This window comes from Gossypium raimondii, chromosome 2, assembly GCF_025698545.1.
Source record: "Gossypium raimondii isolate GPD5lz chromosome 2, ASM2569854v1, whole genome shotgun sequence".
Classification (NCBI taxonomy): domain Eukaryota; kingdom Viridiplantae; phylum Streptophyta; class Magnoliopsida; order Malvales; family Malvaceae; genus Gossypium; species Gossypium raimondii.
The window spans coordinates 26,157,701-26,176,222 of record NC_068566.1 but is presented as its reverse complement, the minus strand read 5'-3'; the positions used below and the strand labels follow the sequence as shown (position 1 = coordinate 26,176,222).

Here is an 18,522-nt window from a genome sequence, read left to right as displayed (position 1 = left end):
AACTCTTCGTTTAATCGATCCCTTTTATTGGCAGCAACTATTCGATCCAAAAATCCCCAAAATTTAGGGTTCTTGCCATTCTTTTTTATTTCTTCTTGTTGGGTGAAATTAGGCTGCTGGAATTTGGGCATTCTTGGCCGATTCAATTTTCTATCTTTCTTTTCTTTTGTCGCCCAAATCCCTAATTTTCTATTAAAGATCTGATTGATTTAATTCGTTGCTGTTTAGTGTTCTTGAACAGATTCGGCTTGTGGAGAATTGATCTTGGAGTTCGATTTTGTCTTCTTGAACTACTAAAACATCTATTCATTCGTTCTTTGTGTCTTTCTGTTCATTTAATTGAATTTGGGGATTTAATTCCAGATCTGATTAGTTTAATCTTGTTCTTTGTTTTAATTTCAGATCTGTTCGCTTAGAGCTTTCGAGGAGTTTCTCGTGACTTGGCAACTCGATCTTGGTCCGCTGCCACCCCGTATCATTTGGTATCAGATTTTGGGCGTTTTGGGTGTTCTTGGTTGATTTCTAAACTGATCTCTATTTTTAAAGCACAAACAGCAGTTTTACCCAGAAAAATTGTTCAAAAAAATCATTTGGGTGGGTAAACGTTGTCCGATTGATCTGAAATTTTACATACATATTTGTGGCACTGTGATTGAATATAAAAAATTATTCCGCAAAAAATCAGTCAAAAAGTCAAAAATCAAAAAAGACGAAATTCTATAAAAAATTAAAAAAAAGATTCAGCGGGTTGAATTTGGTGCCCAAAACTTCCAGATCAAAAATTCAATATTTAAGGACATTCCAGATTTAATTTCGTGATTTTTAGAGATCGGGAACACCTCGAACGGTTGTCAAGTTACTCCGCAGTTTTTCGGGTTTTCTGGTTTTAGCAATTTTTATTGATTCTTAGCTGTAGGTTTTCATTTGTTTGCTTTTTATTCTTCTGTTATGTTATCTAACACCTTCTTGTTTCTTGTGTTAGTAGGATTTACACGTGTGCACAACTTCTTCCTCGGTGCAACACGAATCAATTGGTGTCTCGTCAGTTTTTTGGCATCCTAGTGCAAATTAGGATTCTTTGGTAGTTTGGTTCATACTCTCTAATTGGTTGATATAAACTCTGATAAAGAACTCACAAGATTGAATTCTACCTCATTGAGAATTTTAATTTTCTTTTTGAGTGACTAACGGTGAGGTTTGCTAACTTTTATTTTTGAGTGTTGAGTGTTTATTTTGCAGCTTTTTGGGAAGATGTCTAAAGATGACCATAATGATACACTTATGGAAGTCCAACAACAGTTAGAAGGACACGCTGCTGCAATCACACAAATAAATGCTACCCTTCAAGCATTGAATACTACTTTGAATGAGGTACGAATGAATCAAGAACTTCAATATCGAGATCCAATCAGGAAGATAGGAATAATCAGCCCCATAGGCGCGGCCCTCGACGTGTCCCTAGATTGGATGATGATTTTCATGATCGTGGACAACCTTCTTTGGCAAAACCGAAATTCACAATTCCCCAATTTCGTGGTAAGAATGATCCTGACGCTTATTGTGAATGGGAATCTAAGATTGAACTCATGTTTCGGTATTATAAATGTCCGGATGATGAAAAGGTAGCGTTAGCAACACCGAATTTTCTCGATTATGCATTAAGTTGGTGGACTCAACTTGGGGTAAACCGCCATCGGAATTATGAAGGTGAGATTTCGACATGGGATGAGTTGAAACAGATTATGCGTAAAAGGTTTATTCCACCTCACTACTATAGAGAAATTAAAACAAAGTTGAGAAGACTTATCCAAGGTAGTAGGACGGTGGATGAATATTTTAAAGAGATGGAGATGCTCATTCAGAGAGCTAATGTGGAGGAAGATGAAGAAACAACTATGGTTCGATTCATTGATGGTTTGAACAGGCCGATAGCTAATACATTAAGGCTACAAACTTACATTGATTTGGAAGAAGCAGTTCACAAAGCCATTGAGATCGAGCAACAATTAAAGGAACAAAGGTTTGGGTCCTTCTCTACTTCACAATATTATCGAGGTAACAATTCAAATTCTGATTTTAAGAGTTCAAAACCACCTTTTGTTACTAACAAGTCTTCTTTGAGTAATGGAAGTAAACAATCGATTGAAGAAAGGGCTCCTGCTAAAACGCAAACACCTTCTAAGCAGCCCAATTTAGGTGATTCGAAAAGCGAAGAGGACTCGTGAGATTGAATGCTTTAAGTGCAAAGGGCGTGGTCATTATAGTAGAGAATGCCCTAACACGAGATTACTTCTTCTAAAAGATAACGGTGAGTACACGTCCACTCGATAATACAGATCCGGATATGCCGTAACTTGTGGATGATGGTGATAATGGCGACGAGTTGGTCGAACCACCAAAGGAAGGGGACTTTGCTAACTTTCAATGCCTTGTAGTTCGTCGAACCCTTAACATTCAGATGAAAGATGATGATAGCCAAAGGGCCAATATTTTCCATTCTCGGTGTTTTATTAAAGGTAACTTATGTTCACTCATTATTGATAGTGGTAGTTGCTCAAATGTGGTGAGTAGCTATTTGGTTGATTCTTTAAAGTTACCTTGCACCAAACACCCTAAGCCATATCACCTTCAGTGGCTTAATGAATGTTCCGAAGTTAAAGTTACGAAACAGTCCTTGGTCACTTTTAAACTCGGCAATTATGAGGATGAAGTATGGTGTGATGTAGTCCCAATGCATGCGCACACTTGCTCCTTGGACGACCTTGGCAATTTGATCGTGATGTTACACACCAAGGTAAACTTAATCGATACTCCCTTGTATTTAAAGGTAAGAAATTCACTTTTGCTCCTTTAAATCCTACTGATGTATATAAAGATCAATTGAGGATGATAAAATTTTGTGAGGGGGTAAGGGAGAAAGAGCAAGTTCAAAAGACAGAGAGAAAAGAGGCTAATAGTAGTGGAAAAAGTCAAAATTTAAAAAGCCCAAAGGTGAGTGAACCCTCTAGTGGTAAAATGAGCGGAAAAAATCTTTTGGCAACAAAAAAAGATGTGAAGAGAGCCTTACTTAATAAACAGCCTTGTATCCTTGTGAGGTTTAGGCAAAATTATTTATCTTTATCTAACATTAACGAAAATCTGCCTAGTATGTTTCAATCTCTTTTGCAGGATTATGAGGATGTTTTTAGTGAGGCCCCTAAAGGTTTACCACCTTTACGAGGGATAGAACATCAAATTGACTTAGTACCCGGAGCTTCGATTCCTAATCGACCAGCCTATAGATGCAATCCCGAGGAGACAAAGGAATTGCAAAGGCAAGTTGAAGAGTTACTAGACAAAGGGTACATTCGTGAAAGCCTAAGCCCTTGTGCTGTTCCTGTCCTATTGGTACCAAAGAAAGATGTTAGTGCTCAAGGTATTCATGTCGACGAGGACAAAGTCAAGGCAATTAAGGAGTGGCCGACTCCTAAATCGGTAACTGAGGTGAGATCTTTCCATGGTTTAGCTAGTTTTTATAGACGATTTGTGAAAGATTTCTCTACTATTGCTGCCCCATTGACAGAGGTTATAAAGAAATCGTGGTTTCAAATGGGTGAAACCCAAGAAAAGGCCTTTCAAACTCTAAAAGCTAAGTTATGTTCTGCTCCTTTGCTTAAATTACCGATTTTGCTAAAACTTTTGAACTTGAGTGTGATGCTTCAGAATTGAATCGGCATGTTTTAATGCAAGATAAGCAACCTATTGCTTATTTTAGTGAGAAATTGAACGGTGCACGCTTAAATTACTCGACTTATGACAAAGAACTATTGGCATTAGTTCGTGCACTTCAAGTATGGCAACATTATTTGCTGCCTAATGAGTTTGTCATACATACGATCATGAGTCTCTTAAATGGTTAAAGGGACAAGGTAAGTTGAGTAAAAGACATGCCCGATGGGTAGAATTCATTGAAACATTTCCTTATGTGATACAATATAAAACAGTAAAGATAATGTAGTTGCAGATGCTTTGTCTCGACGATATGCTTTAATGACTACATTGAATGCTAAAGTCTTAGGGTTTGAACACATTAAAGAATTATATGATGCTGATACGATTTCGCCATATCTATAAGAATTGTGGACATACTACTTTTGAAAAATTTTATCTTGTAGATGGCTTTCTTTTTCGATGAACAAAGTTATGCATACCAAAGTGTTCCATGAGAGACTTATTGATTCATGAAGCCCACAAAGGAGGTTTAATGAGACATTTTGGAGTGGCCAAGACACTAGATATCTTGCACGAACACTTTCATTGGCCACATATGAAGAAGGATGTGGAAAAGGTATGGTCCAAGTGCATTACATGCAAACAAGCAAAATCTAAGGTAATGCCTCATGGCCTTTACACTCCTCTACCGATTCCTACTTCACCTTGGGTAGATTTATCCATGGATTTTATTTTAGGTTTGCCTCGAACAAAAAAGGAAGAGATAGTATATTTGTTGTTGTTGATGTGTTTTCAAAGATGTCACATTTTATTCCTTGTCACAAAATGATGATGCTACACATGTGGCGACTTATTCTTTAAAGAAGTGGTAAGACTTCATGGCATCCCTAAAACAATTGTTTCGATAGAGATGTCAAATTCCTTAGCCACTTTTGGAAGGTATTGTGGGTAAGCTTGGTACTAAATTGCTTTATTCTACTACATGTCACCCCCAAACCGATGGTCAAACCAAGTAGTTAATCTAATCTTAGGGACTCTATTACGAGCTATGGTGGGAAAGAACATTAGAAATTGGGAAGAATGCCTACCATTCGTTGAATTTGCATATAATAGATCTATTCATTCTACAACCGGTTATTCCCCATTTGAACTTGTTTATGGTTTTAACCCACTAACAAGATTTGATCTTGCGCCATTACCTCTTGAACATGTTACTAATTTAGATGGCGAATGAAAGTCGAGTTGGTGAAATCCTTACATGAGAAGGCTAGACAAATGAATAGCCAAAACAAATGACGCCAACACCAACAAAGCAAACAAGGGCAAAACGGGTTGTACTAGAACCCGGAGATTGGGTTTGGGTCCATTTGAGGAAAGAACGATTTCCTACAAAAGGAAGACTAAGTTGGACCCAAGGGGCGATGGGCCTTTCCAAGTACTCGAGCGGATCAACGATAATGCCTATAAAATTGATCTACCTGGTGAGTACAATGTAAGTTCTACTTTTAATGTGGCTGACTTGTCCCCATTTGATTTTTCAGATTCGAGGACGAATCTTTTTGAGGAAGGGGAATGATACGAGTCATAAAGGCCTAATCCAAGTTCAAGAACGTGATGGGCTCAAATTGCCACAAGGCCCACTAACAAGATCAAAGGCCCGACAAATGCGGTCCAAACTAAATGAGACCATTCAAGAGCTTGTTAGCAAGGCCTTAGATGCATACACGAGAGAACAAGAAAATCAAGATTCACTTTCTTGTTTTCAAGAAAATCAAGAAACCGAATCTTGGCCCAATTTTGCTGTTCGAAGAGATTTCAAGAATCAAGAAAATCAAGATTTCAAATCTTGGAAATCTTGGTCCAAGAAACCAAATCTTGCAGCCAAAACGCATTGGATCTCCATTACGAAAGCCAACGACCCAATTTTGGTAGGAGATGGATCACGAGCCCAAATTCTTGAAGGCGAGGTCCAATAACCAAAATTTAGCCCAATCAAGAATTTTCTTCATACTTAGTTGAAAAATCAGGCCAAAATGTCAAAGGGCCCAATTTGTAAACATCTTACTTGTTTAATTTAATTTTTTAATCTTTAGGAGCATTACATGTAAAATTCGGCCCAAAACAACCCATATAAGTGCATGGCCGAATTTACCTTGTTATTTTATTAATTAGGTTTAATTTTTATTAGTTACTTGTGAGATTAGGATTTGTTGGAGGCCTATATAAGCATTGGCCAGCCACCCTTTGTAAAAATCATCTTATTATTATTTTTCTATCAAATTTCAGATTTGTTGAGTGCAGAATTTTCTTTGGGGTTTTCTCCAAGAATTCTCTCTTGAGTTTTCTTTAGAAGTTGTTTTAACAATCTTTTGATTGTGGGAGCCATCTTCAACCTTCTTCTTGCCATCGATATTCTTTGGAGGGAGATTAGAGCCGCTTTGAAGGAATTTGTGAATTCTTTCGGAATTCAAGGGTTCTTAGGACTTTTCTTTAATTCCTTGCTGTTCAATTTATTTTCTTTATTATTGCTTGTGCCGATTCTTCTTCTAATTTTCTTTGCTGTTTTTGTTTGTGTTTCAGCCTTGATTAAACTCCAAGAACTCTTCGTTTAATCGATCCCTTTTATTGGCAGCAACTATTCGATCCAAAAATCCCCAAAATTTAGGGTTCTTGCCATTCTTTTTTATTTCTTCTTGTTGGGTGAAATTAGGCTGCTGGAATTTGGGCATTCTTGGCCGATTCAATTTTCTATCTTTCTTTTCTTTTGTCGCCCAAATCCCTAATTTTCTATTAAAGATCTGATTGATTTAATTCGTTGCTGTTTAGTGTTCTTGAACAGATTCGGCTTGTGGAGAATTGATCTTGGAGTTCGATTTTGTCTTCTTGAACTACGAAAACATCTATTCATTCGTTCTTTGTGTCTTTCTGTTCATTTAATTGAATTTGGGGATTTAATTCCAGATCTGATTAGTTTAATCTTGTTCTTTGTTTTAATTTCAGATCTGTTCGTTTAGAGCTTTCGTAGGAGTTTCTCGTGACTTGGCAACTCGATCTTGGTCCGCTACCACCCCGTATCATTTGGTATCAGATTTTGGGCGTTTTGGGTGTTCTTGGTTGATTTCTAAACTGATCTCTATTTTTTAAAGCACAAACAGCAGTTTTACCCAGAAAAATTGTTCAAAAAAAAATCATTTGGGTGGGTAAACGTTGTCCGATTGATCTGAAATTTTACATACATATTTGTGGCACTGTGATTGAATATAAAAAAATTATTCCCGCAAAAAAATCAGTCAAAAAAGTCAAAAAATCAAAAAAGACGAAATTCAATAAAAAATTAAAAAAAAGATTCAGCGGGTTGAATTTGGTGCCCAAAACTTCCAGATCAAAAATTCAATATTTAAGGACATTCCAGATTTAATTTCGTGATTTTTAGAGATCGGGAACACCTCGAACGAAGTTGTCAAGTTACTCCGCAGTTTTTCGGGTTTTCTGGTTTTAGCAATTTTTATTGATTCTTAGCTGTAGGTTTTCATTTGTTTGCTTTTTATTCTTCTGTTATGTTATCTAACACCTTCTTGTTTCTTGTGTTAGTAGGATTTACACGTGCACAACTTCTTCCTCGGTGCAACACGAATCAATTGGTGTCTCGTCAGTTTTTGGCATCCTAGTGCAAATTAGGATTCTTTGGTAGTTTGGTTCATACTCTAATTGGTTGATATAAACTCTGATAAAGAACTCACAAGATTGAATTCTACCTCATTGAGAATTTTAATTTTCTTTTTGAGTGACTAACGGTGAGGTTTGCTAACTTTTATTTTTGAGTGTTGAGTGTTTATTTTTGCAGCTTTTTTGGGAAGATGTCTAAAGATGACCATAATGATACACTTATGGAAGTCCAACAACAGTTAGAAGGACACGCTGCTGCAATCACACAAATAAATGCTACCCTTCAAGCATTGAATACTACTTTGAATGAGGTACGAATGAATCAAGAACTTCAATATCGAGATCCAATCAGGAAGATAGGAATAATCAGCCCCATAGGCGCGCCCTCGACGTGTCCCTAGATTGGATGATGATTTTCATGATCGTGGACAACCTTCTTTGGCAAAACCGAAATTCACAATTCCCCAATTTCGTGGTAAGAATGATCCCGACGCTTATTGTGAATGGGAATCTAAGATTGAACTCATGTTTCGTATTATAAATGTCCGGATGATGAAAAGGTAGCGTTAGCAACACCGAATTTTCTCGATTATGCATTAAGTTGGTGGACTCAACTTGGGGTAAACCGCCATCGAATTATGAAGGTGAGATTTCGACATGGGATGAGTTGAAACAGATTATGCGTAAAGGTTTATTCCACCTCACTACTATAGAGAAATTAAAACAAAGTTGAGAAGACTTATCCAAGGTAGTAGGACGGTGGATGAATATTTTAAAGAGATGGAGATGCTCATTCGAGAGCTAATGTGGAGGAAGATGAAGAAACAACTATGGTTCGATTCATTGATGGTTTGAACAGCCGATAGCTAATACATTAAGGCTACAAACTTACATTGATTTGGAAGAAGCAGTTCACAAAGCCATTGAGATCGAGCAACAATTAAAGGAACAAAGGTTTGGGTCCTTCTCTACTTCACAATATTATCGAGGTAACAATTCAAATTCTGATTTTAAGAGTTCAAAACCACCTTTGTTACTAACAAGTCTTCTTTGAGTAATGGAAGTAAACAATCGATTGGAAGAAAGGGCTCTGCTAAAACGCAAACACCTTCTAAGCATTTCAATTTAGGTGATTCGAAAGCGAAGAGGACTCGTGAGATTGAATGCTTTATGCAAAGGGCGTGGTCATTATAGTAGAGAATGCCCTAACACGAGATTACTTCTTCTAAAAGATAACGGTGAGTACACGTCCGACTCGATAATACAGATCCGATATGCCGTAACTTGTGGATGACAAAGTGATAATGGCGACGAGTTGGTCGAACCACCAAAGGAAGGGACTTTGCTAACTTTCAATGCCTTGTAGTTCGTCAACCCTTAACATTCGGATGAAAGATGATGATAGCCAAAGGGCCAATATTTTCCATTCTCGGTGTTTTATTAAAGGTAACTTATGTTCACTCATTATTGATAGTGGTAGTTGCTCAAATGTGGTGAGTAGCTATTTGGTTGATTCTTTAAAGTTACCTTGCACCAAACACCCTAAGCCATATCACCTTCAAGGGCTTAATGAATGTTCCAAGTTAAAGTTACGAAACAGTCCTTGGTCACTTTTAAACTCGGCAATTATGAGGATGAAGTATGGTGTGATGTAGTCCCAATGCATGCGGCACACTTGCTCCTTGGACGACCTTGGCAATTTGATCGTGATGTTACACACCAAGGTAAACTTAATCGATACTCCCTTGTATTTAAAGGTAAGAAATTCACTTTTGCTCCTTTAAATCCTACCGATGTATATAAAGATCAATTGAGGATGATAAAATTTTGTGAGGGGTAAGGAGAAAGAGCAAGTTCAAAAGACAGAGAGAAAAGAGGCTAATAGTAGTGGAAAAGTCAAAATTTAAAAAGCCCAAAGGTGAGTGAACCTCTAGTGGTAAAATGAGCGGAAAAAATCTTTTGGCAACAAAAAAGATGTGAAGAGAGCCTTACTTAATAAACACCTTTGTATCCTTGTGAGGTTTAGGCAAAATTATTTATCTTTATCTAACATTAACGAAAATCGCCTAGTATGTTTCAATCTCTTTGCGTGATTATGAGGATGTTTTAGTGAGGCCCCAAAGGTTTACCACCTTTACGAGGATAGAACATCAAATTGACTTAGTACCCGAGCTTCGATTCCTAATCGACCAGCCTATAGATGCAATCCCGAGGAGACAAAGGAATTGCAAAGGCAAGTTGAAGAGTTACTAGACAAAGGGTACATTCGTGAAAGCCTAAGCCCTTGTGCTGTTCTCTGCCCTATTGGTACCAAAGAAAGATGTTAGTGCTCAAGGTATTCATGTCGACGAGGACAAAGTCAAGGCAATTAAGGAGTGGCCGACTCCTAAATCCAGAATCGAGGTGAGATCTTTCCATGGTTTAGCTAGTTTTTATAGACGATTTGTGAAAGATTTCTCTACTATTGTCTGCCCCATTGACAGAGAGGTTATAAAGAAATCGTTGGGTTTCAAATGGGTGAAACCCAAGAAAAGGCCTTTCAAACTCTAAAAGCTAAGTTATGTTCTCGCTCCTTTGCTTAAATTACCCGATTTTGCTAAAACTTTTGAACTTGAGTGTGATGCTTCAGAATTGGAATCGCGCTGCTTTAATGCAAGATAAGCAACCTATTGCTTATTTTAGTGAGAAATTGAACGGTGCACAGTTAAATTACTCGACTTATGACAAAGAACTATTGGCATTAGTTCGTGCACTTCAAGTATGGCAACATTATTTGCTGCCTAATGAGTTTGTCATACATACAGATCATGAGTCTCTTAAATGGTTAAAGGGACAAGGTAAGTTGAGTAAAAGACATGCCCGATGGGTAGAATTCATTGAAACATTTCCTTATGTGATACAATATAAAACAGGTAAAGATAATGTAGTTGCAGATGCTTTGTCTCGACGATATGCTTTAATGACTACATTGAATGCTAAAGTCTTAGGGTTTGAACACATTAAAGAATTATATGATGCTGATACTGATTTCGGCCATATCTATAAGAATTGTGGACATACTACTTTTGAAAAATTTTATCTTGTAGATGGCTTTCTTTTTCAGATGAACAGTTATGCATACCAAAGTGTTCCATGAGAGACTTATTGATTCATGAAGCCCACAAAGGAGGTTTAATGAGACATTTTGGAGTGGCCAAGACACTAGATATCTTGCACTAACACTTTCATTGGCCACATATGAAGAAGGATGTGGAAAAGGTATGGTCCAAGTGCATTACATGCAAACAAGCAAAATCTAAGGTAATGCCTCATGGCCTTTACACTCCTCTACCGATTCCTACTTCACCTTGGGTAGATTTATCCATGGATTTTATTTTAGGTTTGCCTCGAACAAAAAAGGAAGAGATAGTATATTTGTTGTTGTTGATGTGTTTTCAAAGATGTCACATTTTATTCCTTGTCACAAAATGATGATGCTACACATGTGGCGACTTATTCTTTAAAGAAGTGGTAAGACTTCATGGCATCCCTAAAACAATTGTTTCGATAGAGATGTCAAATTCCTTAGCCACTTTTGGAAGGTATTGTGGGGTAAGCTTGGTACTAAATTGCTTTATTCTACTACATGTCACCCCAAACCGATGGTCAAACCAAGTAGTTAATCGAATCTTAGGGACTCTATTACGAGCTATGGTGGGAAAGAACATTAGAAATTGGGAAGAATGCCTACCATTCGTTGAATTTGCATATAATAGATCTATTCATTCTACAACCTGGTTATTCCCATTTGAACTTGTTTATGGTTTTAACCCACTAACAAGATTTTGATCTTGCGCCATTACCTCTTGAACATGTTACTTAATTTAGATGGCGAATGAAAAGTCGAGTTGGTGAAATCCTTACATGAGAAGGCTAGACAGCGAATAGCCAAAACAAATGACGCCAACACCAACAAAGCAAACAAGGGGCGCAAACGGGTTGTACTAGAACCCGGAGATTGGGTTTGGGTCCATTTGAGGAAAGAACGATTTCCTACAAAAAGGAAGACTAAGTTGGACCCAAGGGGCGATGGGCCTTTCCAAGTACTCGAGCGGATCAACGATAATGCCTATAAAATTGATCTACCTGGTGAGTACAATGTAAGTTCTACTTTTAATGTGGCTGACTTGTCCCCATTTGATTTTTCAGATTCGAGGACGAATCTTTTTGAGGAAGGGGGGAATGATACGAGTCATAAAGGCCTAATCCAAGTTCAAGAACGTGATGGGCTCAAATTGCCACAAGGCCCACTAACAAGATCAAAGGCCCGACAAATGCGGTCCAAACTAAATGAGACCATTCAAGAGCTTGTTAGCAAGGCCTTAGATGCATACACGAGAGAACAAGAAAATCAAGATTCACTTTCTTGTTTTCAAGAAAATCAAGAAACCGAATCTTGGCCCAATTTTGTCTGTTCAAGAGATTTCAAGAATCAAGAAAATCAAGATTTCAAATCTTGGAAATCTTGGTCCAAGAAACCAAATCTTGCAGCCAAAACGCATTGGATCTCCATTACGAGCGTCAACGACCCAATTTTGGTAGGAGATGGATAACGAGCCCAAATTCTTGAAGGCGAGGTCCAATAACCAAAATTTAGCCCAATCAAGAATTTTCTTCATACTTAGTTGAAAAATCAGGCCAAAATGTCAAAGGGCCCAATTTGTAAACATCTTACTTGTTTAATTTAATTTTTTTAATCTTTAGGAGCATTACATGTAAAATTCGGCCCAAAACAACCCATATAAGTGCATGGCCAAATTTACCTTGTTATTTTATTAATTAGGTTTAATTTTTATTAGTTACTTGTGAGATTAGGATTTGTTGGAGGCCTATATAAGCATTGGCCAGCCACCCTTTGTAAAAATCATCTTATTATTATTTTTCTATCAAATTTCGATTTGTTGAGTGCGAATTTTCTTTGGGGTTTTCTCCAAGAATTCTCTCTTGAGTTTTCTTTAGAAGTTGTTTTAACAATCTTTTGATTGTGGGAGCCATCTTCAACCTTCTTCTTGCCATCGATATTCTTTGGAGGGAGATTAGAGCCGTTTGAAGGAATTTGTGAATTCTTTCGGAATTCAAGGGTTCTTAGGACTTTTCTTTAATTCCTTGCTGTTCAATTTATTTTCTTTATTATTGCTTGTGCCGATTCTTCTTCTAATTTTCTTTGCTGTTTTTGTTTGTGTTTCACCTTGATTAAACTCCAAGAACTCTTCGCTTAATCGATCCCTTTTATTGGCAGAACTATTCGATCCAAAATCCCCAAAATTTAGGGTTCTTGCCATTCTTTTTATTTCTTCTTGTTGGGTGAAATTAGGTCACTGGAATTTGGGCATTCTTGGCCGATTCAATTTTCTATCTTTCTTTTCTTTTGTCGCCCAAATCCCTAATTTTCTATTAAAGATCCGATTGATTTAATTCGTTGTCGTTTAGTGTTCTTGAACAGATTCTACTTGTGGAGAATTGATCTTGGAGTTCGATTTTGTCTTCTTGAACTACGAAAACATCTATTCATTCGTTCTTTGTGTCTTTCTGTTCATTTAATTGAATTTGGGGATTTAATTCCAGATCTGATTAGTTTAATCTTGTTCTTTGTTTTAATTTCAGATCTGTTCGTTTAGAGCTTTCGTAGGAGTTTCTCGTGACTTGGCAACTCGATCTTGGTCCGCGCGCCACCCCGTATCACTTACCCTTTCGACCGAACCTGAGCACCTTTCGCCATAAGGACACACCTTTGGGAAGACTTGATCCCCGACACTTTATTCAATGTCTTTTCTCTTTAAATCCACATACAACTTTTGTTTATCTGATGCCACTTTTAGTCTTTCTTCAATCAGCCTTATTTTCCTATCGGATTCTTGCACTAACTTGGGACCCAAAACTTTCCTTTCACCTAGTTCATTCAACATAAAGGAGTTTGACATTTACGACCATATAGGGCCTTATAAGGTGTCACTTGGATGATCGATTGGAAGCTATTTTTGTAGGCAAATTTGACTAAAGGTAAATGTTCCTCCCAACTGACCCAGAATTGGATAATACAACCTCTTAACATATCTTCCAATATTTGAAGCACTCATTTGTATTGCTTGTCAGATTGTGGATGGAAAGCAGTGCTAAAAATCAAATGAGTCCCCAATGAATCTTGCAACTTCTTCCAAAGTCAAGATGTAAAATAGGGATCTCGATCTGAAATAATCGATATGGGCACCCCATGCGACCTTACTATATTTGCAATGTATAACTTAGCAAGCTTCTATGATGAATAATCATTGTGAACATATAAGAAGTGTGCTGACTTCGTTAATCGATCTACTATTAATCAAATTGAATCTTTCTTAGTGGGTGTCAATAGTAACCCACTAACAAAGTCCATCGTTATTTTCTCACATTTCCACTACGGTATTTTAATTGGATGCAATAACCTAGAAAGGAACTGATGTTCAACTTTTACTTGCTGAAACGTTATACCATATCTTAACCATTAGTACTTCAATATAAACTTACCATTTGAGCCATACCATTCATGCATCACAAGTACTGAAATGACATAATTCAACCAACATCAAATGGTACCGAAACAACTTATACATGCCAAAATCATCACTAACATTCAAATAGATACCAACACAAGTCTACCTATACATGCCATTATTACCTTGGCCAAAACATCAAAATCTACTAATATTTCTGCTGGACAGTGTGATTGATCTCCAACGAGCTTCCAAACCGATCGAGCTTCCGATTATCTATAAAATATAGGAAAGAAAACTACGTAAGCACATAATGCTTAGTAAGTTCGTAAAACAAGAAACATAACTTACCATTTCATTAATAAACATTAAGAATAAGCATAATATAATCCAAACTCAAGCTTGGCACAAGCCTAAGCACCATCAACAACACATGTTAGTGTATTCAAACATAATTCACTTGAATTTAACATAAGGTAAGACATTATACATGAACATACTTAATCTGACTTTCATCATTGTCATTAACATAAGCATACTTCCATTGAAGTTTACCATTTCAATCCTTTTCGTAATAACATGATATAGTTCATTTGAACACTTACCAGTCCTTTCCTTTTCATGCGCGTTGAACCACTCAAAATATCATCAGACAATCGGGAAAGTTCACATGAAGTGTGCTTAAACATATAATTGTAACATTTCCTTTACATCATTGCTCACACGAGTTGTGAAATGAGCCTGCTCACACGAGCTATGGGCCGGAAAGTAAGCTACACAATGCTGCTTACATGAGCTATGGATTATCTGCAACAAATGCAAGACCTCAGCCATCGGTAGGACATTCAAGACCAACACCAGAAACATGAAATCCTTAACGACATGTCGTTTGTATCCTATGAATTCCTAAGGTTCGACCTAGACTCGATAATCGTCATGGCATTATTGGATATTTATCATTCAATTACATAACAACTAACATAATAGCATGGAATTCGAAATAACATTAAAACGATATTTATTCATACGAACTTACCACATCAATTAGAGCGTAAAAACGTAATCAATTAATTCGAGGCTTTAGTTTTTCCTAATCTAAGTCCGCACGTGGTCTATCTTGATCTAAATATACAAATTCAATCCATTCAATACTTTTATTATTTAATCCAGTCTATATTTCATATTTTTGCAAAATTATAGTTTTCCCCTAACATTTTAACTTTTCATAATTTAGTCCTTAACCTCATAAGTTGAAATCTAAGCATTTTCATCATTATCTCATTCTAACTGAATTCATTAGGGGCCAATATAAACTCATACAAACCACCATTTCATGAATTTAACTTAAACTTTTACTACTTTTACAAATAAGTCCCTAAATAAAATTTTCATCAAAATCACATTTCAAAACTTGTATATTAATTAACAAGAACTCATAATCTTTAACTAAAATTTAAGAATCATGCAAAAACATTCATGAAAAAACCCTAATTTTTTAACATTTTTGCAAAGTGATCCCCGGGCTACCTAGGTTAAGCTACAACGATTCTAAAAACATAAAAATCATTAAAAACAGGACAAAATTACACTTACATGCACGGTGAGAAGTCAACCGAATGCTCAAGCTTAACGTCTATGATGATTTTTGGTGATAGATTGAAATGAGGAAGAAGATGAGTTGAATTTATTATGTTATTTTCACATTATTTATCAAATTTTCTATTTTAACCTTTAAAATCATTAATAATTTCATCAAACCATGCCATGCACATCCACTGGTTTCATTAATGGTCTAATCACCACCCAAGCCCTTTACTTTAAAAAATCCATAGCCATTAGACCCCTTTTACTAATAGAACTCAACTTTTACACTTTTCACAATTTAGTCCTTTTTACTTAATTAAACATGCAAACGTCAAACTTTCTTAATAAAATTTTAATACAACATGAATAACATCCCATAGACATTAAAAGAATAAAATAATAATAATGTACTCATCAAATTTGTGGTCCTGAAACCACCGTTCTGATTTCACTAAAAACTGGTCGTTACAGAATGCCTCGTAGTAAGGGCACACCTATTGTAGCAGCCACAAATCTAGAGAGAATAGTCCAAAAAAATCACTGACAATAATAGCACCACAACTTTCTGTACACATACATATGGCTCAGAACAAAAGAACTTTAAGGGATTATCACTTACCCAATTTGGACATGGTTCAAGAAAGTATAGCAAGGCCAACAATTACAACTAATAATTTCGAGCTAAAATCAGCTATGATTCAAATGATCCATAACAATTTGCTGTTCAGGGGGACTATGTCAAAGGTCCCTAATCAACATTTAAAATAGTTCCTTCAACTCTGTGATACTTTTAAGTATGATGAGGTCACTGATGATTCTATTCATCTTCGGTTGTTTCCCTTCTCCTTAATTGATAATGCTTTTTCTTGGTTAGACTCACAGGCACCAGGGTCTATCATGACATGGGATGAACTCGCTGGAAAATTCTTACAGAAGTTTTTCCCAATTAACAAAGTAGTGCAATTAAGAAGAGAAATAGTTGTCTTTAGACAGATGGAGGGAGAGTTTTTCTGAGGTATGGGAATGGTTTAAAATGTTGATTCAAAAATGCCCGCACCATGGATTTCTAGAGTGGATGCAACTACAGGTGTTTTATAATGGGTTGGATTCAAATGCACAATCTAGATTAGACAGAGTAGCAGCAGGAGCCCTCATGAATAGAACGTACGAGGATGCGTACAAGATTATCGAGAATATGGCACTAAACTCCTGCCAGTGGCCAATCGAATGATTCACATATGGTCCAAAACACGCTACGGTAAAAGATATCCAAGAGGATGATAAGTATCAACAGTTAGTGGATAGACTCAACCGTATTGAATTGGCTGCTATACCATTTATGCATGCGGTAGACAACCCACTCTTCCACTATATCAACAACCCGAATAAGGATGTCTGTAATAGCCCTTGCCCGTGTCCAACGTCGGGACAGGATACGAGGCGTTATCGGTCTTAAATACAAGCAACCATACAATGCTCAAATCGATGCCAATAGCCCAGCTATGGTCTTACACAAAATCTCACCTTAGAAGTCCTAATATCATGACATCAATATCCAATACATTTATTAGGGCTCATTCGGAGCTTTTGACTTCGTAATTAAATCAATTCATGCACGAAATCAATCATCCAATGCTCAAATCAATTCGACAATATATATCCATATACGAATCAAATTCGAAAATTTATATCTACATGCAAATCAATGTATATCCATATACAAACAAATTCGGCAATTTATAACCATATACAAATCAAATTTGGCAATGTATATCTATAAACAATTCAAATTCGGCAATGTATATCTTTATAAAAATCAAATTCGACAATGTATAAAACATATACATTTAAATTTAAAAACATTTATTTACTTATGAACTTACCGCGTACGGAAACGAATGGATCGGATCAACTACTCATCAACTTTCGATTTCCCCTGATCTAAATCTGATTTCTTTCTTTCTTTATCTATATGAATTCAAATTTAACTCATTTAATCACCTATTCATTCAATTTCATCCAAAAAACCATTGTTCCAACTAGACCCAAAATCAGGCTGTTACAATGTCAATTATGTCGAAAATAGAGGTGAAAACCCTTATTCGAATACATATAATCCTAGCTGGAGAGACCACCCGAATATGAGATGGGGGAATGAAGGAGCAGGTAATAATTTAAATCAAGTTAAAAACACTAATTACCAACCTCTTTATTTGCACAAACCCCAGGATAGGGTCAACCCAAATGACCATACTGTATGTGGTCAATGGTTGGACAGAATTGAGAGAGAAATGCAGTCAATGAGAACTGATGTCAAACAAGTGTATTCTGAATGCACCAACTCAACAAGAACATTACTAAAATTGAGGATCAAATGAGCCAATTAATGAGCATGATGGGTGACATCGAAAGACAAATTGGCACAGTTATTCCCAGTAACAAGGAAGATAATCCATGGAGAGAAGGTAAGGAGCATGTCAAAGAAATTGCACTCTGATCGGGAAAGTATTGAGTAGTCGAGAAACCATTACTCTGAAAACAATAGTGGAGAATAATGACGATCCTCAAGAGGTATCCCTAGAAGCATAAAATGAGCCAAAGTTAAAGGAGATAATCACACAGGTAAAAAAGACAGAGAAGGAAGTAACTAAAGGTTCTGCTTATACAAAAATCCCATTCTCTTTGAGACTAAAAGAAAAGCAAAGGCGGGATGAGGATGAATTTGTAAGTTTCCTAAACCTGTTTAAAACATTAAATGTTAACCTACCTTTAATTGTGTTAATTGAAAAAGTTCCAAAGTACTCTAAATTTTTAAAGGAGATGATGGTTAGGCGTAAGAAAATTAAGGTAGGAGAACAAGTTACTTTAAATGCTTCTTAGAGCGTGATTATTTCAAGATAGGTACCTCAAAAATTGAAATAACAGAGGAGCTTTACTATTCCCATAGAGATAGGAAGCATTCACTTTAATAGAGCTTTATGCGATCTAGGAGCTAGTTTTAATTAATGCCTCTACCGATTTTTGAAAAACTCAATTTAGGGGATATGAAAAC

General features: G+C 36.5%; 1 non-coding gene across 1 annotated transcript; it reads right to left on the bottom strand.

Moving 5' to 3' along the window:
- Positions 1–16,431: 16,431 nt before the first annotated feature.
- On the bottom strand, positions 16,432–16,535 carry LOC128039465 (small nucleolar RNA R71). The gene has a single exon (XR_008193969.1). It is a non-coding gene; the product is annotated as a small nucleolar RNA R71 (small nucleolar RNA).
- Positions 16,536–18,522: the final 1,987 nt, after the last annotated feature.